This window comes from Pan paniscus, chromosome 6, assembly GCF_029289425.2.
Source record: "Pan paniscus chromosome 6, NHGRI_mPanPan1-v2.0_pri, whole genome shotgun sequence".
In the NCBI taxonomy this organism is placed as follows: domain Eukaryota; kingdom Metazoa; phylum Chordata; class Mammalia; order Primates; family Hominidae; genus Pan; species Pan paniscus.
In genome coordinates this window covers 88,903,970-88,914,426 of record NC_073255.2, presented here as the reverse complement: position 1 = coordinate 88,914,426, position 10,457 = coordinate 88,903,970, and the positions used below count along the sequence as shown (strand labels likewise).

Here is a 10,457-nt window from a genome sequence, read left to right as displayed (position 1 = left end):
ACCAACTGGCTGCAAATTTGGAGGTTCCCACCATGCCCTCAAGTTCGATAACTCACTAAAACAATTCACAGAATGCAGAAAAGCATGATACTTTCTTTCTCTTTTTTTTTTTTTTGAGACGGAGTCTTGCTCTGTCTCCCAGGCTGGAGTACAGTGGCCACCATGCTTGGCTAATTTTTGTATTTGTATTAGAGACGGGGTTTCGCCATGTTGGCCAGGCTGGTCTTGAACTCCTGACCTCAGGTGATCCACCCGCCTTGCAATCCCAAAATGCTGGGATTATAGGCATAGCCACCATGCCCGGTCGACTTCTAGAGTTTCAATAACAGAGATGTGATTCAAGAAGGGAGACATGTTTTGTAGATGGCAGGAGCTTCATGAAAAGAAGCCAATGAAGGGCAGGACGCGTAGCTGTCTACCTACAGGAAACCAGCCAGGAGCCTCCCCACAGGGACTTCAGCACAGATGGCCGGGAAAATCTGCATTAACCTGACCTCTGGACCTAAGAGAGGACAAGGCCTTGACCATTTCTACAGACTCACAAGATGCAATCTCTGTGGTCCATGCCCATGGTGTGATCTGGGAAACAGGGGACCTTCTAAATGCCAACAACAAGGAAATCAAATGTGCAACAAACAGAAATACCGGCATTGACGTGGGCCATGGAGAGGCCTAAACAGATGACTGCAGTTCACTGCCAAGGTCATCAAAGGGGTGACTCTGAAATAATAAATTTCAGGTGCCACGGCCCAAATAGCTGCATGAGTTGGGGAAGTCCTCCACATGCCTCTGCTTCCTTCAGTACCTGTTTATGAAATAAGCCGAGGTACTTCCCTGGGGAATTTCCTTTCTCTTTCTTTCTTTCGAGACGGAGTCTTGCTCTGTCGCCCAGGCTAGAGTGCAGTGGTGCAATCTCGGCTCAATGTAACCTCTCCCTCCTGGGTTTTAGCAATTCTCCTGCATCAGACTTCTGAGTAGCTGAGATTACAGGTGCATGCCACCATGCCCAGCTAATATTTGTATTTTTAGTAGAGACAGGGTTTCACCATCTAGGCCAGGCTGGTCTTGAACTCCTGACCTCGTGATCCACCCGTCTTGGCCTCCCAAAGTGCTGGGATTACAGGTGTGAGCCATCACGCCCGGACTTTTGTTTTATTTTTTGAGACGACGTTTCACTCTTGCTGCCCACGCTGGAGTGCAATGGCACGATCTCAGCTCACTGCAACCTCCTCCTCCCAGGTTCAAGCGATTATCCTGCCTCAGCCTCTCGAGTAGCTGGGATTACAGACACCCAACACCAAACGCAGCTAACTTATTGTATTTTTAGTAGAGATGGGATGTCACCATGTTGGCCAGGATGGTCTTCAACCCCTGACCTCTAATGATCCACCTGAATTGGTTTCCCAAAATGTTGGGATTACAGGCACAAGCCACTGCGCCCAGCCCCTCCCATACCTCTTTTGGTCAAGGCAGCACAATTCAGAAGAATCTTGCCAGGGAAGACTGGTAAATGGACGTCGACGTGATGCCTATGGCTCCTGGTGGATTTAGATACCTCCTGGTGCTTATTGATATCTTTACCAGTTGCACGGGGGCTTTTCCATGCCAGACTGAAAACGCAGGAGATCAATGATCAACCTTCAACTATTTACTAGCAGAAGACTGAGGGGACTGTGCGGTCACCAATACCTCCTATTGCACTTGGATAAACACCTCCCAGGAAATACAGATGAATAGAAAGGACATAGTCAAACAAGCAGAATGGCTGCATTCCTTCAACCAGAAGGGCCATTAGTCTGTTTTCACACTGCTATAAAGAACTATGAGAAACTGGGTAATTTATGAAGAAAAGAGGTTTAATTGACTCACAGTTCTGCAGGCTGTACAGGAAGCATGGCTGGGGAGGCCTCAGGAAACTGACAATCATGGCAGAAGGCGAAGGGGAAGCAGGCACGTCTGGCCATGTTGGAGCAGGAGAGACAGAGAGAGTGAAGTGGGAGGGCTGCACGCTTTTAAACAACCAGATCCCACAAGCGCTCACTCAATATCACGAGAACGGCAAGGGGGAAGTCGGCCCCCATGAGCCAATCACCTCCCACCAGCTCCCTCCCACAACACTGGGAATTACAATTTGACATGAGATTTGGGTGTGGATACAGAGCTGAACCATGTCAAGGGTAGTTCAACCGCTGAGATTGATTGATTGATTGATTGACTGAGATGGAGTCCTGCTCTGTTACCTAGGCTGGAGTGCAGTGGCACAATCTCGGCTCACTGCAACCTCCGCCTCCCGGGTTCAAGCGATTCTCCTGCCTCAGCCTCCCGAGTAGCTGGGACTACAGCACATGCCACCATGCCTAGCTAATTTTTGTATTTTTAGTAGAGACAGGGCTTCACCATGTTTGCCAGGCTGGTCTTGAACTCCTGACCTCGTGATCACCCTGCCTCGGCTTTTCTTTTGCTGGAATTACAGGCGTGAGCCACTGCACCCGGCCAACAACTGAGATTTAGAAGGCAGTCGAGTCCACTATACCGCACCTCACCTGGTTTCTTCCTCTGTTGGGGCCCCTCGTGGCCACTGTTCTGTTACTTTTTGGTCCTATTTATTTAAATGGATGGTGAGCTGTTTGTCCTCCAGGCTCCAACACTTCCACCTTCAGCTTGTATTACAACAATACCAGCCTTTCAAGCTACTCCGGGTGACCCCAGAACTCATTTGAACTCAGAAGCCCAAGAGTTTCATTCCTTTCACTTTAGGGGACTCAGTGCCCTGCTCAGCATGAAGTCGAAGCAGAAGCATGACCTCCATCCCTAATCCCTCAAGAATGAGGAGTGGAAGGTGTTGGCAGGAGGGTGGGGGTGAGGTTTGTAGATCTGTAACTGCATCAGACCAAATCTGGTTCAACTTTTTTTTTTTTTTTTTTGACGGAGTTTCACTCTTGTCACCCAGGCTGGAGTGCAATGGTATGAACTCAGCTCACTGCAACCTCCACCTCCTAGGTTCAAGTGATTCTGCTGCCTCAGCCTCCAGATAGCTGGGATTATAAGGGTGTACCACCACACCTGGCTAATATTTATATGTTTAGTAGAGACGGGGTTTTACCATTTTGGCCAGGCTGGTCTTGAAGTCCTGACCTCCACCTGCCTTGGCCTCCCAAAGTGCTGGGATTACAGGCGTGAGTCACTGCACCCGGCTCAGTTCAACTTTTATGTAATGAGGTTGTCAGTTGTTTTTCAATTGCCATGGACCCACAGGTTGAAGGGCATGTACCCTGTGCATGCCCAGGGTAACCAAGCATGCAACCACGGAGTGGAAACTAAAAGCTCGGCCTGAAGAGCTGAGACTGATTTAAGAACTGGACACTCCATGGCAGGAGCCAGGATCCAATCAGATTGAGTTTTGCTGTCACCCCATGGCAGGATCCAGTCAGATCACACCTCCCAGCATTACTTTATTGCAAGATCCAATCAAATCACAACTCATTACCCTATGCTTATAAAACCTGACATAGCCCCCAGCTGGGTAAGGGAGATTTGAGTATTTCTTCCTGCGTTCTTGCTAGCTGACTTACAAAAAAGCTTTAAAAAAAAGGCCACGCGTGGTGGCTCATGCCTGTAATCCCAGCACTTTGGGAGGCTGAGGCAGGCAGATCACTTGAGGTCAGGGGTGCAAGACCAGCCTGGCCAGCATGGTGAAACCCTATCTCTACTAAAAATACAAAAATTAGCTGGTCATGGTGACACATACCTATAATCCCAGCTACTTGGGAGACTGAGGCAGGAGAATCACTTGAACCCAGGAGGTAGAGGTTGCAGTGAGCCAAGATCACACCACTGCACTCCAGCCTGGCCGACAGAGTGAGAAGACTCTGTCTAAAAACAGAACAGTTAAAATTAGCACCAAATGCTTTACGAGTAAAAAAAGTTTTTAGCTGCATATGTTTAAGTAACTTTTTAGATTGTAAAAAATACACATACAAAATGGAAAGGCACAAAGAAGAGAGCAAAAAGTGCATGAGATCTCACATCCAAGGATAACCGCTGAGAACATGAAAGTGCTGACTCTTCCAGCCTTTATACTATACACATTTAGGCCGTTGTTTTGTTTTTATAAAACCGTAATCATATAATACAGATAGTTTTATAATCTGGTTTTTAAACACAACAATTACATAACATTTAGCTGTTTCTTTTGCATTCAGATTCATAAGGGTTCCAGTAACTCATTTATCAGAAAACCAAGAGAAACAGTCTCATTAAAATATAAGTACATAAGGCAGGCATGGTGGCTCACGCCTATAATCCCAGCACTTTGAGAGGCCGAGGTGGGCGGATCACCTGAGGTCAGGAATTCGAGACCAGCCTGGCCAGCCTGGACCACACGGTGAAACCCCGTCTCTGCTAAAAATACAAAAATGAGCCAGGTGTGGTGGTGCGCGCCTGTAATCCCAGCTATTCAGAAGGCTGAGGCAGGTGAATCGCTTAAACTCGGGAGGTGGAGGTTGCAGTGAATCGAGATCGTGCCACTGCACTCCAGCCAGGGCGCCAAAGTGAGACTCCATCTCAAAAAAAGATAAAAATTAAAAATAAAAAAAATATACATATATTTATATATATTTTTCCAGACAGTGTCTTACTCTGTCTCCCAGTCTGAAATACAGTGGCGCAATCATAGCTCACTGCAGCCTCAAGTTTCTGGGCTCAAGTGAATCTCCCACTTCAGCTTCCCAAGTAGCTGGAACTACAGGTGGATGCCACCATGCCCAGTCAATTTTTTTTTTAATTTTTCATAGAAACAGAGTCTCACTATGTTGCCCAGTCCTAATAAACACTATGTGATGAAAAGAAAAAAGTAAATCACCCTAAAGTTAAGTCTTTAATGTTAAGTCTTTAACGAGAAATGCAAATAAAGCATTTCTCAATAGATTATGGCAAGAGAATCAACTGAAGAATAAACATCTTTAGTAAATCTTTTGCTCATGTGCATTAACCAATACTCTTGAAAACCAAGATTAATTTACTGTACCTTCTTAATATTCCTTTGAAATTCCTTATGGCGCACAGGTAGTGCAGAAAATAACTGCTTCACGCTGACTGTGGTCCCTCTGGGGTGGGGGTAGGGGGTTTTCTGGATGATTTTCCCATCGTGATCAAACACCAGTCGAGTCCCAACCTTCACCGATGCGTGGCAGGTAGAAATGGTGACATCGCTGTGAGAGAATACCAGGCGTGGTGTGCTCAGTGAGAGACCCGTGATGTTGAGCATTGACTATGCTTTTCTTCACTTGCTTTTCTCTCAAAACTTTGTTAAAAAGCTGATGATCCCTCTGAGATAACCAAGATCTAAACGGTTGAGGAGTCATCATAAAATCTAAGGTTTGGCACCTAAAAGACAGTGAGACAGAGAGCACTAAACATACTTTGTTTTGATAAAAGCTTTGATTTCATTTTTCAGGTTGAATTGTAAAACCATAAATGATCTCAAGGTTTATTTATTCACAAATAGAGATTTGTTTTGTTATTACTCTTCAAATAAAATTGTTTTAAAGAATTTTTTAAAGAATTAAAAAATTTTTTTAAATTTTTAAAGAATCCAAGAGATATTATAATTAAAATGTATATGTAGGGCAGGGTGCAGTGGCTCATGCCTGTAATTCCAGCACTTTGGGAGGCCGAGGAGCGCAGATCACTTGAGGCCTGGAGTTCCAGACCAGCCTGGGCAACATGGCAAAACCCCATCTCTACTAAAAATACAAAAATTAGCCAGGAGTGGTGGTGCACGCTATAGTCCCAGCTCTTCAGGAGGCTGAGGCACGAGAATCACTTGAACCTGGGAGGCAGAGATTGCAGTGAGCTGAGACTGTGCCACTGCACTCCAGCCTGGGTGACAGAGTGAGACTCTGTCTAAAAAAAAAAATATATATCTATATATATACACACACACACACACATATATACACACACACATATGTGTATATATATACACACACGTATATATACACACACATATATGTATATATATACACACATATATGTATATATATACACATATCTATATGTATATATATACACACATATATGTATATATATACGCACATCTATATGTGTATATATATTTAAATATAATTATAAAAATTTAGTATCTGTGCTATAATTAAATAGTGCTTTGGTGAAATGTTTCCCTAAAATTTGATGATGAAAAGCAATGGTAACTGTCATTTATTACCTATATGTTATGTTAAAATTGAGAAGTTACTGTTCTAATAAGGGTAACCATTTTTTTTAACAATACTATTTGCTTCATTTCATTCATTTATTTCCCACATTTCAGAAGTACTAGGACTTAGATTGGCAGTGAGACAAAACAGAATTCAGAAGCTAGAAGCTGAGATACCGAGATAGAAAACTGTAAATAATAACGATTCCAATTAACTTTCTGAGAGGTTTTTCTAAGGGGTCAAGTGAATGGATAAAAACATTGTATCACCTCAGTGCACACAGTGAGCTCAGAGCTTCCCCCTGAAAGCCGAAAGTTTCAACCTCAGTTAGGTCGGCAAACTCTTGAATCTAACATGTGTGATGTTTCAGAGCTGAAAGAGACTGTAAAGTAAGGACTAAGATACCTCAAGTGCTAAAACAACGGATATACATGATATCTAGTAACTGGCTGAAAAAACTGTTTTTGCGTTTCCCAAGACAGTGTTACTCAAAATTCTGAGACATGTGGCCCAATTATTTTATAATAGAATTAGAAAAAGTCAACTTACTTAAGCCTTCAAAGTTTTCTTCTTCTACCCCACATCCATTGTCTGAAACTTCAATGAGATCCACTCCATAGTCCTTAAGCTTTAGATCTAGAAAGTTTAAATATTTATGTATTTATTAAAAATGGACCCATGCTAGAATGGCATGAACCCGGGGGGCGGAGCTTGCAGTGAGCTGAGATCGCGCCACTGCACTCCAGCCTGGGAGACAGTGAGACTCCGTCTCAAAAAGAAAAAAAAAAAAAAAAAAAAATGGACCCATGCTATAAGCTTTTATATTGATATTATTTATAACATATGCAAATTGAAGAGTCATAACTATACCTTTAGTTAAAAGTACGAGTATCATTTTGTATATTTCATTTTTATAAAGCCCTTTCTGGCCATTTACTAGCCCAGATTAAATAGTTTAGCTTTTTCTTTCCTCTTTTTTTTTTTTTTTTTTTTTTGTCCATAGGCTAGTCAAATGAAGCAGTTGGAGTGGAGAAGGAACAAAAAAATCTGTAACTGGTTGTGATCAATTAGTGGTTAACACCGTTGCACTTTGACCAGCCTTTTCTTTTGAAAGAAATAATTTTAACATACCCAGTAAGGAGAAAGAGGGGCAGGCACGGTTGTTCATTCCTGTAATCCCAGCACTTTGGGAGGCCAAAGTGAGCAGATCACCTGAGGTCAGGAGTTCCAGACTAGCCTGACCAACGTGGAGAAACCCTGTCTCTACTAAAAATACAAAATTAGCCAGGTGTGGTGGTGCATGCCTGTAATCCCAGCTGCTCGTAAGGCTGAGGCAGAATTGCTTGAACCCGGGAGGCGGAGGTTGCGGTGAGCCGAGATCGTGCCATTGCACTATAGCCTGGGCAAGAAGAGCGAAACTCCATTTCAAAAAAAAAAAAAAAAAAAAAAGACAACTGGTTCTGGAATCAGACTTCCTGGATCCTATTTTATTAGCTTTATAATCCCAAAAAAAGGAAACTTCCTGTTCCTTAATTTCCTCATCTGTAAAATGAAGATAATAAGTTCTATCTCATAAAGTTACTCAGCTGATTAATAATTTTTTAGGTTTATTTTATTTTGTTATTTTGTTATTTTTTTTCTTGTTTTTTTTTTTTTGAGATGGAGTTTTGCTCTTGTCACCAAAGCTGGAATGCAGTGGCATGATCTGATCTTGGCTCACTGCAACCTCCACCTCCGAGGTTCAAGCAATTCTCCTCCCTCAGCCTCCCGAGGAGCTGAGATTACAGCCATGCACCATCACATCTGGCTAATTTTTGTATTTTTAGTAGAGACAGGGTTTTACCATGTTGGTTAGGCTGGTCTTGAACTCCTGACCTCAAATGATCAGCCCTGCTCTGCCTCCCAAAGTGCTGGGATTATAGATGTGAGCCACTACTCCATGCCTATTTTATTTTTATTGAGACAGAGTCTTGCTCTGTCCCAGGCTGGTGTGCAGTGGCACGATCTCGGCTCACTGCAACCTCTGCCTCCCGGGTTCAAGCCATTCTCATGCCTCAGCCTCCCAAGTAGCTGGGATTACAGGCTTCTGCCACCAGGTCTGGCTAATTTTTATATTTTTAGTAGAGACAGAGTTTCACCATTTTGGACAGGCTGGTCTCAAACTGCTGACCTCAGGTATCCACCCACCTTGGCCTCCCAAAGTGCTGGGATTACAGGTGTGAGCCACCACACCTGGCCTGCTTTATTTTTTTAATAGAGATGAGGTCTCACCATGTTGGCCAGGTTGGTCTTGAACTCTGGCCTCAAGCAATCCCCCCACCTTGGCCTCTCAAAGGGCTAGGATTACAGGCGTGAAACACCACGCCCAGCTATTCTGCAAATTAAATGAGATATTTCTGTGCAATTCTTAGCATAACACCTGCCTGGCACACCATAAGAACACAATAAAAGCTGTTGTTAGTATTATTACTACCTAGCTAAGTACTAGGCACATAATAGGTGCTAACTTTAACTTAAAAATAATAATTTATTACTACATCAACACTTGATAGTCTTATTTCAATAACAAATGTTTCTTGACTACAACAACACACACTAATCATTTCTTGTGGCTTAAAACTCTCCCAAACTTACCAATATTAGTGGCACCAGCATCCAGACTGTTTTCTACTAACTCCTTCACTGCAGTGCTTAGACTCAGTACCACTGGCCCAGAGCAAATCTGATGGACTGACTTCCGATCAATAGGTTTGATGGCCTTAGCAGGTTCTGTACTAAAGAAATGGTACAAGAAACAAAGCAAGTATTCAGCTATATATTTTCATCCTGATTTTAACTGTGGGAAATGACTCAACACTGTAAATAGTTTATGGGTCTAATCTGTTCATTTATTATATTAACAAATACATTTATTATATCCAGAAATAGAAACACTGTTTTACAATCCTTAAATATGTACCCAAAATACTTCTGGATAGACACTTCAAATTCAACAGATCCTTACTATCTAGGATCCACATGGAGAAAACATACATTGTATCTCTCAAATTACCAAAATCTTTGGCAACAATGGTGTCTTCTCTCTTGAAAACTGAAAGCATGGCCTGGTGGGGTGGCTCATGCCTGTAATCCCAGCACTTTGGGAGGCAGAGGCAGGCGGATCACTTGAGGTCAGGAGTTGGAGACCATCCTGGCCAACATGGTGAAACCCTGTCTCTACTAAAAATACAAAAAATTAGGCAGGCATCATGGGGGGCGCCTATAAACCCAGCTACTCAGGAGGCTGAGGAAGGAGAATCGCTTGAACCTGAGAGATAGTGGTTGCAGTGAGCGAGATCATACCAGTGCACACCAGCCTGGGTGACAGAACAAGACTCTGTCTCCAAAAAACAAACAAACAAACAAACAAAAAACTCACAACAATTCTCTAATGGCGAGGGAGTAAATAAGTGACCGATAATGCTGGAGAAAGAGGAAGTGACTGGGTCCCCAGTACAGGTTAGAATGAAAAAATCCCTACCAATGTAAATCAAATGTAAAATCAACAAAAGAGTTCATGTATGTGGTATGTGTGTGGGAAGGAAAGTGATATTTGGGGGTTGGGAGGTGTTACTGAGGGTACCGAGTACATATAAACAACTCTTTAGTTACTCCCAAAGGTCTGGGATGAGTGTTTTTTAACATGTGATAATCTACTAACTTACCTGGACTATGTTGACATGGAAATTCACCTTCCATTATCCACGGCTCCTCTCCCTGCTCCACTTCCTTCACCTCCACTCCATGATGATGTTTGGCTTGGTGATAATCATACCCTATTAATGGGAAAAGAAGAAGGACTTGGGCAAGCTGCTTGGCTTCAGAATCTCCAAAGTACAAGATGTTGCCACCTCATAAGCTGCATAACAGAAGTGCTCCATTTTTTTACCTTATCAAAGTTAGAACCTTTCAATGAAGAATAATATAAACACTCCAGCTAGTGCCCACAAGGAATTAAATGGTGTCATCACTTATTTCTTCAAACTCAAGGATAAAACCCCATTCAACTGAGAGCATTCAGAAAGCAAGCTATCCTCACCCACAGAAACTAGATGGCTGTAGTTCTCCAACATCACATCCCCGTATGCTATCTTCTCATCAGGGTCCAGTTGCTGCCACTCCTCCTGGGTGAAATCCACAGCCACATCTTTGAATGACACTGGCCCCTGTAATGGCAACATGATCAGAATTGGGAGATAT

General features: G+C 43.0%; 1 pseudogene; it reads right to left on the bottom strand.

Moving 5' to 3' along the window:
* Nucleotides 1–1,022: 1,022 nt before the first annotated feature.
* Nucleotides 1,023–10,453, bottom strand: LOC134730692 (putative postmeiotic segregation increased 2-like protein 3; annotated as a pseudogene).
* Nucleotides 10,454–10,457: the final 4 nt, after the last annotated feature.